The 16,187-nt window shown below is 50.4% G+C and overlaps 1 protein-coding gene across 1 annotated transcript in view; it reads left to right on the plus strand.

Annotated features, from left to right (window-relative positions):
• The first annotated feature begins 14,754 nt into the window (after nt 1-14,754).
• TRIM3 (tripartite motif containing 3) overlaps nt 14,755-16,187 on the plus strand; it is a 42,685-nt gene continuing 41,252 nt past the window's right edge. Inside the window, 1 exon segment of the mRNA XM_040426700.1 lies at nt 14,755-14,856. The gene's annotated coding sequence lies outside the window, so the exon portion shown is untranslated.

Genomic DNA, 16,187 nt, shown 5'->3' on the forward strand with positions numbered 1-16,187 from the left:
TCATAGACCCCTGCTCTACCTAGTAGACAGGTTAATTTATTTCTGTAATTTTTCTGTTACATTCTTGGGTTGACATTATACAATTTTAGACTTGAATAAACCCCCGCTCTGCATAGGTGACAGGGAATAACATTTCTGAAATGCTTCTTGAATTGATGCGCGCCACCTCCTTTGATTCAATGCTTAAACTTAAACAAGTTGTACCACATTAAAGCTCCAATACTTTGTCCCACATTTCCGCTATACTCTTTTGGACAACATTTGCGCCTCAATAGCGTTTCCCACAATTCCGCTTGACTCTTTTGGCCCACATTTGGGCTTCTGTAATTTGTCCCACATTTGCGCCTCAATAGCTTTTCCCACATTACTGCTCGATCCCAATTTCTTTTTATACATTTATCTCCCTTAAATTTTGTCTCTTTTTCTCACGCTCCCTCTCCGGCCTGGAACCCTGATTTCCCGCTACCCCTGATCACCATGGTAGGCGCATAAAAGAACATCGAAAGTTGATTGAGCAGACACCCAAATTGGATCGTGAACATCACGGGGACGCGCGACATGGTGGGGAAGTAAGTGTGCACACGCCTACACGAACTGTCTGACAGGGCTCAGCCCCTGCAACTTCTGGGTCTCCAAATTGGGCACATGGCCTGAGCTTGCCCTTTACCCTTTGGAGGTGCTGGCCTGCCCTGCAGCCAGTGTATTGTCTGAACGTGTGTTTAGCACGACCGGAGGGTTATTTTTCCCAATGTTTTGGGGTATCCCCTAATTTAAAAAAATATAAATAAATTTTAAACCAAAAAGCAGTGTAGGCTACCTCCTCCTGCTCCACCGCTACGTCCACCGCCTCCTCAATCTCCTACTCCATATGGACCTGGTCCTCCTAGATCAAGATTTTTATTTTTATATTTTTACATATTTTGTTATTTTAAGTCATTTCCCTATCCACATTTGTTTGCAGAGCACTTGCCATGCTCTTAACCACATTTTGACGACATTTGCAGCCCTCTAGCCCTTTCCATGACATTTTTACAGCCATTTTAGTGCTCAAAAGTTCGGGTCCCCATCGACTTCAATGGGGTTCGGGGTCAAGTTCGGATTCCGAACTCGAACTTTTTTCCCGAAGTTCGGCCGAACCCGAACATCCAGGTGTCCGCTCAACTCTAGTTAAAAGTGCACGGTGCTGTTAATTATAGTTCGCTGGGGCTAAGTAACCAGCCATCTGTGTACGGACTCACTGACATGGTGGAAGCGCCATCCTGCTAGACGGCAATGGCGTCCTTGGCGTGTTGAGATTCCTATTACGCATGCTCCGGATTGCATATGCGTCATCAACATCATGATGACGTTGTTGGACTTCTGAGACTGCGCAGATTAGTTCTTGTACTCATCAGCCATTTTGATTGTGGTCCGTGCCCATACTTATTTCAGCCCAAAACGTCCGGGCAACAATGTATCACAGCAGAAACCCATAGGCCAATATCATTCATATCGTGCACATCTATCGACCGTTCTGTATATGGATCACTGTCGGGACCAGCTGATCACTATCAAGTGCATGCTGTCACCAACATACGGAAGAAAAAAGTGGACAGACCTCGACAACTGAATGCCATGTCCATCCACATTATCCTCCGGACCCGAAATTACAGTCGAGGAGGGATCTCCTCCATTACATACATACTAATACACATCCTATAGACAGAACCATCAATTTTTTTGCCTTTACTATATATATATACGTATATATATACACTGCCTTTAAAAATAAAATAAAAATCGCCACCAAAAAAAAAAAAATCTCAATGGGGTTAAGGTCTGGACTCTGTGGTGGCCAATCCATGTGTGACAATGATGTCTCCTGCTCCCTGAACCGCTCTTTCACAATTGGAGCCCGATGAATCCTGGCATTGTCATCCTGGAATATGCCCCTGGCATCAGGGAAGAACAAATCCATTGCTGGAATAACCTGGTCCTTCAGTAGGTTCAGGTGGTCGCTGACCTCATTCTTGGAGCACATACTGTTGCTGAACCTAGACCTGAGCAACTGCAGCAACCCCAGATCATAGCACTGCCCCCACAGGCTGGTACAGGAGGCACCGGGCATGATGGGGGCATCACTTCATCTGCCTCTCTTCTTACCCTGATGCGCCCATCACTCTGGAACAGGGTAAATCTGGACTCACACCACATGACCTTCTTCCATTGCTCCAGAGTCAAATCTTTATGCTCCCTAGCAAACTGAAGCCTTTTTTTCTGGTTTCCTCACTGATTAGTGGTTTTCTTACGGCTACACAGCTGTTCAGTTCAGTCCCTTGAGTTCCCTTCGTATTGTGCGGTGGAAATGCTCTTACTTTTACTATTAAACATAGCCCTGAGTTCTACTGTTGTTGTTTTTTTTTCAAATTTGATTTCACCAAATGTTTACGAGATCACCGATCACGATCATTCAGGATTTTTTCCCCGCCACATTCCTTCCTCGAATACGATGGGTCCCCACTATCCTTCCAGTTTTTAATAATGCGTTGGACAGTTCTTAACCCAATTTTAGTAGTTTCTGCAATCTCCTTAGATGTTTTCTCTGCTTGATGCATGCCAATGATCTGACCCTTCTCAGACTAACATATTTTTCACGACCACGAGATGTGTCTTTCGACATGGTTGTTTAAGAAATGAGAAGCAGCTCATTGCACCAGTCGGGGTTAAATAACTTGTTAACAGCTTAAAGATAATCGCCCGGCAGTAATTATCCAATAGGAGGCTCAGAACTATTTGCTTAGTTACATCCAGGTGGCGACTTTTTTTTGGACAGGCAGTGTATAGTTTTCAGTTAGTATCAGTTTAGGTTTTTACACAAACGCACCATCTGCGTACGTGCATTTTGCAACCACTGAACACCAATCAGTAGTGTCCATCATTATGGATTGCGTCTGCTCAGTTTGCACTGCAATTTTTTTTTTTGTGCAGAAAATACTTTTTTTGTGCAGAAGACTTTCTTTGTACAGAAGACTTTTTTTTTCACATTTTTTTTCTTCTAAAAATTTTAATGTCAAATTTATTACAAGCCCCTTCATGTATGAAAACACTACATACACACCCCTCACAATAAATAAAGGTTTACACATTTCACACCCCAATAAAAATGTCCAATTCATCCTAAGGACTATACTCAGCTGAAGAGGCATACGCCAGGCTTGCCTCCGATACTGAGTCTGCCAGTGAGGGAGAAGAGGATGCCACTTACCTCTACTCCTCTAGATTGTGCGGGCTTCACAGAAACAGATTTTTTCGAAATCTTCTTCTCTGAAGATTTTGTAACCGTAATGGTGGCCCAAACCAATTTATACGCCCAACAATTCATTGCTCAGAACCCTACATCGCAATACGCTAGAGATTATGACGTTTTGGGGACTCGTGCTGCATATGGGCGTAGTAAAGAAGCCAAACGTTAGACAATATTGGAGTTCGGACATTTTCTACCAGACTCCAATTTACAGTAAGACCATGACTTGGAAGCGATTTGAGTCAATTAGAAAATTCCTACACTACAATGACAATACACAGTGCCCACCCCAAAATGACCCAACATTTGACCGTCTGTTCAAGGTTAGACCTGTCATTGACCACTTTAACACCAAGTTTGCTGAGGTGGACACCCCAGATAAAAATGCCTGTGTAGATGAGTCCCTATTACTCTTCAAAGGGAGGATTAGATTCTGCCAGTACCTGCCTAGCAAACGGGCAAGGTATGGCATAAAGTTATACAAACTTTGTGAGAGTAGCTCCGGGTACACCCACAAGTTTTGCATTTACGAAGGGAAAGATTCCCGCATAGAACCCCCAGAATGCCCTCCTCCCCGTCCTAGGAGTTAGTGGGAAGATTGTGTGGGACTTACTGCACCCACTCCTGGATCAGGGTCACCACCTATATGTGGATAACTATTACACCAGCATACCCCTATTCAGGTCCCTAACTGCCAGGGGTACAGTGGTGTGCGGCACAGTGCGCAAAAATCAGAGAGGCCTCCCTAGATCCCTGGTAGGGCAACCACTGAAAATGGGTGAAAGCAGGGCTATCCTCCATGAGAACATGCTGGTGACAAGAGGGACGTCCTTGTACTGACCACCATTCACACTAACACCAGCTCCCCTGCTCCTGTACATGGTACCACAACCAATGTCCCCAAACCAGTTTGTATCCTGGACTACAACAGGCACATGGGAGGGGTGGATCTTTCAGATCAAGTTCTGAAGCCCTACAATGCCACATGAAAAACAAAAGTGTGGTACAAAAAGCTGGCCGTACACATTGTACAGATGGCAATGTACAATGCATACATGCTATTTCAGGCTGCAGGCCTTCAGTTCCAGGAGGTGGTTATCAAGGCCCTAATTTTTCAAACCCAGGCTGGGGAGGGTCCCAGTACTTCTGGAAGTCATGGTGCTCATGTCGTACCAGGGTAACATTTTCCAGGTCAAGTCCCCCAGAGAGCAAGGAAGGGAAGGACCCAAACAAGATGCAGTGTGTGTTCTAAAAGGGGGATAATGAAAGACACCATTTACCACTGCAAAACCTGGCCTGTGCATGCAGGACTGCTTCAGAATCCACCACACATCCATGCAGTATTAGATTCATTCTATCCATGATGTACCCTGGAGTTTTACCACCTTATATTTCTGATTTAGTCCGCATAGCTTACTGATCCACTTCTCACCAACCACTACATATTCATTTCTGTGAAACACCTGTTAGGTCACAAGTGCCCTTTCCAACCCTTAAAATGTTCGTATGGGGGTGCTCTTATCAAAATGGGGTCACTTCTTGGGGTTTTTAATTTCTGGGGACCTCAGAATTTTTTTTAATATGAGACATGGCACCTAAAATCCATGTCTGCCAATTCAGGCCTGCAAAAACCATATTTTGCACTCTGCCTCCAGAGGCAGGCTACAAGCACATATGGGGTGTTTCCTGAATGGGGAACATATGCTGGGGTGCCTTTTCTCCTTTAACCCCTTGTGAAAGTGAAAAATTGGGGTCTGCTAGTAATTAGGGGTGCACCGAAATGAAAATTCTGGTCCGAAACCGAAAATTCAGGATGCCCTTGACCGAAAACCGAAACTGCCTTTTTGCCCAAATACTTTTAAAATACTTTTTTTTTAATGATTTTATTAATAATTCTTTTTCATGAATGAAATTCATCTGTGGGTGGCGCTGTTATGGAGAGGGGGATCTGTGGGTGGCGCTGTTATGGAGAGGGGGATCTGTGGGTGGCGCTGTTATGGAGAGGGGGATCTGTGGGTGGCGCTGTTATGGAGAGGGGGATCTGTGGGTGGCGCTGTTATGGAGAGGGGGATCTGTGGGTGGCGCTGTTATGGAGAGGGGGATCTGTGGGTGGCGCTGTTATGGAGAGGGGGATCTGTGGGTGGCGCTATGGAGAGGGGGATCTGTGGGTGGCGCTATGGAGAGGGGGATCTGTGGGTGGCGCTGTTATGGAGAGGGGGATCTGTGGGTGGCGCTGTTATGGAGAGCGGGATCTGTGGGTGGCGCTGTTATGGAGAGGGGGATCTGTGGGTGGCGCTGTTATGGAGAGGGGGATCTGTGGGTGGCGCTGTTATGGAGAGGGGGATCTGTGGGTGGCGCTGTTATGGAGAGGGGGATCTGTGGGTGGCTCTGTTATGGAGAGGGGGATCTGTGGGTGGCTCTGTTATGGAGAGGGGGATCTGTGGGTGGCGCTGTTATGGAGGGGGGGATCTGTGGGTGGCGCTGTTATGGAGAGGGGGATCTGTGGGTGGCGCTGTTATGGAGAGGGGGATCTGTGGGTGGCTCTGTTATGGAGAGGGGGATTTGTGGGTGGCTCTGTTATGGAGAGGGGGATCTGTGGGTGGCGCTGTTATGGAGAGGGGGATCTGTGGGTGGCTCTGTTATGGAGAGGGGGATCTGTGGGTGGCGCTGTTATGGAGAGGGGGATCTGTGGGTGGCTCTGTTATGGAGAGGATCTGTGGGTGGCGCTGTTATGGAGAGGGGGATCTGTGGGTGGCGCTGTTATGGAGAGGGGGATCTGTGGGTGGCGCTGTTATGGAGAGGGGGATCTGTGGGTGGCGCTGTTATGGAGAGGGGGATCTGTGGGTGGCGCTGTTTCCCCATAACAGTGCACAGATCCCTTTCCCCATAACAGTGCACAGATCCCTTTCCCCATAACAGTGCACAGATCCCTTTCCCCATAACAGTGCACAGATCCCCCCCCCCCCATAGCAGTGCCATAGACCGATCCCCCTACCCATAACAGCCCCGGCCCTGCTGCTCACAGCAGACTAATCACTCACTGCATCTTTATTTTACCTTACAATCGTGACGCTCCAGTAAGAACTCTGCAGGCAGAGCGGAGGGCGGCGTAACGTCACTTACTCACGTGACGCACCTGCTCCGCCCACTTTATGAATGAAGGAGGCGGAGCAGGCGCGTCACGTGAGTAAGTGACGTTACGCCGCCCTCCGCTCTGCCTGCAGAGTTGTTAGTTACTGGAGCGTCACGATTGTAAGGTAAAATAAAGATGCAGTGACAAAGTAAACCGCCCGCCCGGCGCCCGCCCGCAGATGGTGGGTGACAAATCCCACACCCCATATTTTCGGCCGATATGTAACAATATCGGCCGAAGTGGATTAGGTGCATTTTCGGCCGATATTTTCGGCTGCCGGAATTTCGGTGCACCCCTACTAGTAATTTTTCATTTTTACAAATATGTGCTTTGAAATGCTTTAACAAGTGTTTGTGACCTATGTGAGACACCTGTTTAGCTGAAAAGTACCCTTTCTACCACTTAAAATGTTCATACGGGGTGCTCTTTCCAAAGTGGGCCACTTCTTGAGGTTTTTAATTTCTGGAGGCCTCAGGAATCTTTTAAATGCCACATGGCACCTAAAATCCATGTCTGTTTATTCAGGCCTGCAAAAACCATATGCACTTTGCCTCTAGATCCCTGCTGTGCGCCCATACATCATTTTTTGAGCATATGTGGGGTGTTGGCGTATTCGAGGGGAAAAGGAGAACAAAATGTGGGGTGCATTTTGTCCTATTACCTCTTGTGAAAGGGAAAAATGTGGACGTAAAGCAAGTTTTTCTGGAATTTTTTTTAACTTTTCCATTTCACAGCCAAGCGTTTCCTAATTCTGTGAAACGCCTGATGGGTCAAAGTGCTCATTACACACCTTGAAATATTCCTTGAGGGGTGTAGTTTCCAGAATGGGGTAACTTTTTGGGGGTTTCCACTGTAGGGCCATGCGACATAGCTCCCAATTACCATTCCAGCTAAATCCGCTCTCCTAACGCCATATGGTGCTCCTTCCACTCTGAAGCTGCCGTACGGGGTGTTTCTGTAAACTTCAGGGTAATAGATTTTGAGTTGTGTTTGGCTGTTAACCCTTGATGTGTTGCAGAAAAAAAGAATTTAATTTCATTTCCATTTTCCTTGAACTCTTGTGGGGCACCTAAAGGGTTAACAAAGTTTGTAAAATCAGTTTTGAATAGCTTGAGGGGTGTAGTTTCGATGATTTATGGGTGGTTTCTAATATGTAAGCCCCATAACTGAACTGATCCTGAAAAAATTGGGTTTTGGAAGTTTTCTTTAAAATTTAAAGATTTGCAACAAACTTCTAACGTCTCAAAAAAATAAAATGACATGAAGTAGACATATGAGGAATGTAAAGTAATAACTATTTTTGTAAGTATTGCTTTCTATTATAAAAGTAGAAAAATTGAAGTTTGGAAATTTGCTAATTTTTCAAAATGTTTGGTAAATTTGGTATTTTTTTATTAATAAAAATGAAATATTTTGACTCTATTTTACCAGTGTCATGAAGTACAATATGTGACGAGAAAACAATCTCAGAATGGCCTGGAAAAGTCAAAGCGTTTTAAAGTTATCCTCACATAAGTGACACTGGTCAGATTTGCTAAAAAGGGCCTGGTCCTTAAGGTGAAAAATGGCCGGGTCCTGAAGGGGTTAAGGGTTCGCATGTTGTTATGTCTGATCATGTACAAGGAACTAAATGTTCAACCTAAATGAGGACTTTCTTTAGGATTACTATGTATGTAATTGATCTAATATACACTAGGGCTGCACGATATGGGAATTTTGTGCGATTGCGATTAGGGCCCTAAAAATTGCGATAACGATGTGCGATGCGATATTTTAAGGGAATTGTGCTAGAGGTCTATTTGCTTGGATTTTCCCATATGAGCCGCTGACGCGGCTGGGTATGACATAGTTATGGGGGATCTGTGGAGGACGCTGTTATGTGGGGGATCTGTGGAGGACGCTGTTATGTGGGGGATCTGTGGAGGACGCTGTTATGGGGGATCTGTGGAGGACGCTGTTATGGGGGATCTGTGGAGGACGCTGTTATGGGGGATCTGTGGAGGACACTGTTATGGGGGATCTGTGGAGGACGCTGTTATGGGGGATCTGTGGAGGACGCTGTTATGGGGGATCTGTGGAGGACGCTGTTATGGGGGATCTGTGGAGGACGCTGTTATGGGGGATCTGTGGAGGACGCTGTTATGGGGGATCTGTGGAAGACGCTGTTATGGGGGATCTGTGGAGGACGCTGTTATGGGGGATCTGTGGAGGACGCTGTTATGGGGGATCTGTGGAGGACGCTGTTACGGGGGATCTGTGGAGGACGCTGTTATGGGGGATCTGTGGAGGACGCTGTTATGGGGGATCTGTGGAGGACGCTGTTATGGGGGATGTGTGCTATGACACATAGGGCCATGAGGGGGGCAGTATAAGACATATAGCATCTTATGCTGGTCCCCCTCATGGCCCTATGTGTCCCCTCATGTGTCCTAAACTGCGCACATAACTGACTTTGTGTGTAAAGTATTTTACTAGTGTGTGAAACAATCTCTCTCCTATTGATAACATGGCCGCCTCTGTACTCACTGTCACGATGAATGCACTGCAGCGAGCGGCCGGCGCGTGACTGACGTCACTTAGTAACGCTCCTCCCACTTCAGGAAGCAGGAGCGTTACTAACGGCCGCTCGCTGCAGTGCATTCATCGTGACAGTGAGTACAGAGGCGGCCATGTTATCAATAGGAGAGAGATTGTTTCACACACTAGTAAAATACTTTACACACAAAGCCAGTTATGTGCGCGGGGCCCCTTCATATATAATCGCTGCATTTTCGGGTCGGCCAAATCGCCATATCGCATTTGCCGATTATTTTTTCGATTTATCGTGCAGCCCTAATATACACTCACCTAAAGAATTATTAGTGCCCCCATACTAATACGGTGTTGGACCCCCTTTTGCCTTCAGAACTGCCTTAATCCTACGTGGCATTGATTCCACAAGGTGCTGATAGCATTCTTTAGAAATGTTGGCCCATATTGATAGGATAGCATCTTGCAGTTGATGGAGATTTGAGGGATGCACATCCAGGGCACGAAGCTCCCGTTCCACCACATCCCAAAGATGCTCTATTGGGTTGAGATCTGGTGACTGTGGGGCCATTTTAGTCCAGTGAACTCATTGTCATGTTCAAGAAACCAATGTGAAATGATTGGAGCTTTGTGACATGGTGCATTATCCTGCTGGAAGTAGCCATCAGAGGATGGAGACATGTTCTCATTCTGTTTACACCAAATTCGGACTCTACCATTTGAATGTCTCAACAGAAATCGAGACTCATCAGACCAGGCAACATTTTTCCAGTCTTCAACAGTCCAGTTTTGGTGAGCTCGTGCAGATTGTAGCCTCTTTTTCCTATTTGTAGTGGAGATGAGTGGTACCCGGTGGGGTCTTCTGCTGTTGTAGCCCATCCGCCTCAAGGTTGTGCGTGTTGTGGCTTCACAAATGCTTTGCTGCAGACCTCGGTTGTAACGAGTGGTTATTTCAGCCAACGTTGCTCTTCTATCAGCTTGAATCAGTCGGCCCATTCTCCTCTGACCTCCAGCATCCACAAGGCATTTTCGCCCACAGGACGGCCGCATACTGGATGTTTTTCCCTTTTCACACCATTCTTTGTAAACCCTAGAAATGGTTGTGCGTGAAAATCCCAGTAACTGAGCAGATTGTGAAATACTCAGACCGGCCCGTCTGGCACCAACAACCATGCCACGCTCAAAATGGCTTAAATCACCTTTCTTTCCCATTCTGACATTCAGTTTGGAGTTCAGGAGATTGTCTTGACCAGGAGCACCCCCCTAAATGCATCGAAGCAACTGCCATGTGATTGGTTGACTAGAGAATTGCATTAATGAGAAATAGAACAGGTGTTCCTAATAATTCTTTAGGTGAGTGTATGTTATATTAACATGAAAATGTAAAAACTCCAATAAAGATTATATATTTTTTTAAAAGGACACAGAAAAAACTTAATGGTTACCCAGCCTGGTTACAGCAAAACCGCGTGACCGAACTTCGCAAGTTTTGGTATGCAGACTCGGGAGGAGGTGCTCTACAACATAGCCTCGTTACTCAACACTGAGCGGTTCTGGAGAAAATCAATCTTAATTTTGTCAATTAGCTGAAAATGGTTAAATGACGCCACATTTACAGGGGTGAAGCCGGACTTCCACTGGTGTCAACGAAGTGAGTCAGGGTAGGAATCGAATGACACCAGGTTCGGGTCAAACGCACTTACGGTTGGACTTTTGACAATATTTTTTACATAAAATGGCAAATTTTGATCTGTCGACGCCTCTAAAAAACGTGTCTCGCCAAATCGCCGCTGATCTATTTTGTTGCCCAGACACTTAGTGTTCAAGACCCGAAGATAAAATGATCGTGAGTCGCTCCCCCAGGAAAGTTGTCCTGGAGAAAACGCTCCGAGCTCTTGGCCTGGAGAGAACCCTCCGAGCTCTTGTCCTGAAGAGAACGCTCCGAGCTCTTGTCCTGGAGAGAACGCTCCGAGCTCTTGTCCTGGAGAGAACGCTCCGAGCTCTTGTCCTGGAGAGAACCCTCCGAGCTCTTGTCCTGGAGAGAAAGCTCCGAGCTCTTGTCCTGGAGAGAACCCTCCGAGCTCTTGTCCTGAAGAGAACGCTCCGAGCTCTTGTCCTGGAGAGAACGCTCCGAGCTCTTGTCCTGGAGAGAAAGCTCCGAGCTCTTGTCCAGGAGAGAACCCTCCGAGCTCTTGGCCTGGAGAGAACGCTCCGAGCTCTTGTCCTGGAGAGAACGCTCCGAGCTCTTGTCCTGGAGAGAAAGCTCCGAGCTCTTGTCCTGGAGAGAACGCTCCGAGCTCTTGTCCTGGAGAGAACGCTCCGAGCTCTTGTCCTGGAGAGAAAGCTCCGAGCTCTTGTCCTGGAGAGAACCCTACGAGCTCTTGGCCTGGAGAGAACGCTCCGAGCTCTTGTCCTGGAGAGAACGCTCCGAGCTCTTGTCCTGGAGAGAACGCTCCGAGCTCTTGTCCTGGAGAAAACGCTCCGAGCTCTTGTCCTGGAGAGAACGCTCCGAGCTCTTGTCCTGGAGAGAACGCTCCGAGCTCTTGTCCTGGAGAAAACGCTCCGAGCTCTTGGCCTGGAGAGAAAGCTCCGAGCTCTTGTCCTGGAGAGAACGCTCCGAGCTCTTGTCCTGGAGAGAACGCTCCGAGCTCTTGTCCTGGAGAGAACGCTCCGAGCTCTTGTCCTGAAGAGAACGCTCCGAGCTCTTGTCCTGGAGAGAACCCTCCGAGCTCTTGTCCTGGAGAGAACGCTCCGAGCTCTTGTCCTGGAGAGAACGCTCCGAGCTCTTGTCCTGGAGAGAACGCTCCGAGCTCTTGTCCTGGAGAGAAAGCTCCGAGCTCTTGTCCTGGAGAGAACCCTCCGAGCTCTTGTCCTGGAGAGAACGCTCCGAGCTCTTGTCCTGGAGAGAACGCTCCGAGCTCTTGTCCTGGAGAGAACGCTCCGAGCTCTTGTCCTGGAGAAAACGCTCCGAGCTCTTGTCCTGAAGAGAACGCTCCGAGCTCTTGTCCTGGAGAGAACGCTCCGAGCTCTTGTCCTGGAGAGAACGCTCCGAGCTCTTGTCCTGGAGAGAACGCTCCGAGCTCTTGTCCTGGAGAGAACGCTCCGAGCTCTTGTCCTGGAGAGAACGCTCCGAGCTCTTGTCCTGGAGAGAACGCTCCGAGCTCTTGTCCTCCGAGCTCTTGTCCTGGAGAGAACGCTCCGAGCTCTTGTCCTGGAGAGAACGCTCCGAGACCCGAAGATAAAATGATCGTGAGTCGCTCCCCCAGGAAAGTTGTCCTGGAGAAAACGCTCCGAGCTCTTGGCCTGGAGAGAACCCTCCGAGCTCTTGTCCTGAAGAGAACGCTCCGAGCTCTTGTCCTGGAGAGAACGCTCCGAGCTCTTGTCCTGGAGAGAACGCTCCGAGCTCTTGTCCTGGAGAGAACGCTCCGAGCTCTTGTCCTGGAGAGAACCCTCCGAGCTCTTGTCCTGGAGAGAACGCTCCGAGCTCTTGTCCTGGAGAGAACGCTCCGAGCTCTTGTCCTGGAGAAAACGCTCCGAGCTCTTGTCCTGGAGAGAACGCTCCGAGCTCTTGTCCTGGAGAGAACCCTCCGAGCTCTTGGCCTGGAGAGAACGCTCCGAGCTCTTGTCCTGGAGAGAACGCTCCGAGCTCTTGTCCTGGAGAGAACGCTCCGAGCTCTTGTCCTGGAGAGAACGCTCCGAGCTCTTGTCCTGGAGAGAACGCTCCGAGCTCTTGTCCTGGAGAGAAAGCTCCGAGCTCTTGTCCTGGAGAGAACGCTCCGAGCTCATGTCCTGGAGAGAACGCTCCGAGCTCTTGTCCTGGAGAGAAAGCTCCGAGCTCTTGTCCTGGAGAGAACGCTCCGAGCTCTTGTCCTGGAGAGAACGCTCCGAGCTCTTGTCCTGGAGAGAACCCTCCGAGCTCTTGTCCTGGAGAAAACGCTCCGAGCTCTTGGCCTGGAGAGAAAGCTCCGAGCTCTTGTCCTGGAGAGAACGCTCCGAGCTCTTGTCCTGGAGAGAACGCTCCGAGCTCTTGTCCTGAAGAGAACGCTCCGAGCTCTTGTCCTGGAGAAAACGCTCCGAGCTCTTGGCCTGGAGAGAAAGCTCCGAGCTCTTGTCCTGAAGAGAACGCTCCGAGCTCTTGTCCTGGAGAGAACGCTCCGAGCTCTTGTCCTGGAGAGAACGCTCCGAGCTCTTGTCCTGGAGAGAACGCTCCGAGCTCTTGTCCTGAAGAGAACGCTCCGAGCTCTTGTCCTGGAGAGAACCCTCCGAGCTCTTGTCCTGAAGAGAACGCTCCGAGCTCTTGTCCTGGAGAGAACCCTCCGAGCTCTTGTCCTGGAGAGAACGCTCCGAGCTCTTGTCCTGGAGAGAACGCTCCGAGCTCTTGTCCTGGAGAGAACCCTCCGAGCTCTTGTCCTGGAGAGAACGCTCCGAGCTCTTGTCCTGGAGAGAACCCTCCGAGCTCTTGTCCTGGAGAGAACGCTCCGAGCTCTTGTCCTGGAGAGAACGCTCCGAGCTCTTGTCCTGGAGAGAACCCTCCGAGCTCTTGTCCTGGAGAGAACGCTCCGAGCTCTTGTCCTGGAGAGAACCCTCCGAGCTCTTGTCCTGGAGAGAACGCTCCGAGCTCTTGTCCTGGAGAGAACGCTCCGAGCTCTTGTCCTGGAGAGAACGCTCCGAGCTCTTGTCCTGGAGAGAACGCTCCGAGCTCTTGGCCTGGAGAGAACGCTCCGAGCTCTTGGCCTGGAGAGAACGCTCCGAGCTCTTGGCCTGGAAAAAAAGCTCCGAGCTCTTGTCCTGGAGAGAACCCTCCGAGCTCTTGGCCTAGAGAGAACGCTCCGAGCTCTTGTCCTGGAGAGAACGCTCCGAGCTCTTGTCCTGGAGAGAACGCTCCGAGCTCTTGGCCTGGAGAGAAAGCTCCGAGCTCTTGTCCTGGAGAGAAAGCTCCGAGCTCTTGTCCTGGAGAGAACGCTCCGAGCTCTTGTCCTGGAGAGAACGCTCCGAGCTTTTGTCCTGGAGAGAACACTCCGAGCTCTTGTCTAGCCTGAGTATGCAGCAGCTCCCGTCCTGACCTCTCAGCATTGTTGGGGTCAAATAACATTGATTTCTTATGCTATGTAACTCTTACAATTCTGGAATGTATTGGATGACACTGACATAATGCTGTCAGTGCTGGGAGGTCCGGACAGGAGCTGCTGCTTCCTCAGTCTGCCAGTCCAGAGTGTGGAACTCGCTTGTCTGAAAGTAGCCTATGGAGCTCTGGAGGGTTGTTTCTGCTGATTATTATTACTACCTCTTTTCTTCAGACTCTCAGCTCCTGAGGGTTGCTTCTGCTAATTACCGGTACTACATATTTTCCTCAGACTCTGAGCTCCTCAGGGTTGGTTCTGCTGATTAGTACATCTTTTGCTCAGATTCTGAGCTCATTGGGGTTGTTCCTTCTGACTACGTCTTTTCCTCAGACTTTGAGCTCCTCGGGGTTGCTCCTGCTGATTACCACGTCTGTTCCTCAGACTTTGAGCTCCTGAAGGGTGGTTTCTGCTGATTACAATGTCTTTTCCTCAGACTCCGGGCTCCTCGGGGTTGGTTCTGCTGATAAATCTGAGCTCCTCGGGGTTGTCTCTGCTGACTACTACGTCTTTTCCTCAGACTCAGCTAGAGCTGATCAGAGAGCGCCCTCTCCGCGGCTCCATGTATGGACGGTGGCCGGGAGGACACATTTCAGGACCGCAGACGCATGAGCTCCTGTTACTATGGTAATACTCCAGCGACGCAACGTCACGTGTTGGGTGGGGCGTGTGACGTCACACAATGGGCGGGCTGGTGCTGGGAGTCGCTGCAGTGACGTCACCACTCTCAGCTGTTCTCTCTACAATGGCAGCCGGAGACAGGGAAGCCGAGGCCTGACAGCCGCCCGAGGGTGAGTCACCCGACAGCCCCGACCTTCAGTGTCTCCCCCTCCTTGTGCCCGGCCTCCCCTCCATGTGTCCCCCCCTGTGTACCTCACCCGACCTGTACACCCCCCACCATATACCTCACCCGACCTGTACACCCCCCACCATATACCTCACCCGACCTGTACACCTCCCACCATATACCTCACCCGGCCTGTACACCCCCCCCCCCCCATATACCTCACCCGGCCTGTACACCCCCCCCCCATATACCTCACTCGGCCTGTACACCCCCCACCATATACCTCACCCGGCCTGTACACCCCCCATATACCTCACCCGGCCTGTACACCCCCCCCCCCATATACCTTACCCGGCCTGTACACCCCCCATATACCTCACCCGGCCTGTACACCCCCCCCCCCATATACCTCACCCGGCCTGTACACCCCCCCCCATATACCTCACCCGACCTGTACCCCCCCCCCCATATACCTCACCCGACCTGTACACCCCCCCCCCATATACCTCACTCGGCCTGTACACCCCCCATATACCTCACCCGGCCTGTACACACCCCCCCCCATATACCTCACTCGGCCTGTACACCCCCCACCATATACCTCACCCGGCCTGTACACCCCCCCATATACCCCCCCCGGCCTGTACAACCCCCCCCCCATATACCTTACCCGGCCTGTACACCCCCCATATACCTCACCCGGCCTGTACACCCCCCCCCCCATATACCTCACCCGGCCTGTACCCCCCCCCCCCATATACCTCACCCGACCTGTACACCCCCCCCCATATACCTCACCCGACCTGTCCCCCCCCCCCCATATACCTCACCCGACCTGTACCCCCCCCCCCATATACCTCACCCGACCTGTACACCCCCCCCCATATACCTCACCCGGCCTGTACACCCCCCCCCCCCCCCATATACCTCACCCGGCCTGTACACCCCCCATATACCTCACCCGGCCTGTACACCCCCCCCCCATATACCTCACCCGGCCTGTACACCCCCCACCATATACCTCACCCGGCCTGTACACCCCCCCCCCCCCATATTCCTCACCCGGCCTGTACACCCCCCCCATATACCTCACCCGGCCTGTACACCCCCCCCCCCCCATATACCTCACCCGGCCTGTACACCCCCCCATATACCTCACCCGACCTGTACCCCCCCCCCCATATACCTCACCCGGCCTGTACACCCCCCCCCCCATATACCTCACCCGGCCTGTACACCCCCCCCCATATACCTCACCCGGCCTGTACACCCCCCCCCATATACCTCACCCGGCCTGTACACCCCACCCCCCATATACCTCACCCGGCCTGTACA

This window comes from Bufo bufo, chromosome 3, assembly GCF_905171765.1.
Source record: "Bufo bufo chromosome 3, aBufBuf1.1, whole genome shotgun sequence".
Taxonomy (NCBI): domain Eukaryota; kingdom Metazoa; phylum Chordata; class Amphibia; order Anura; family Bufonidae; genus Bufo; species Bufo bufo.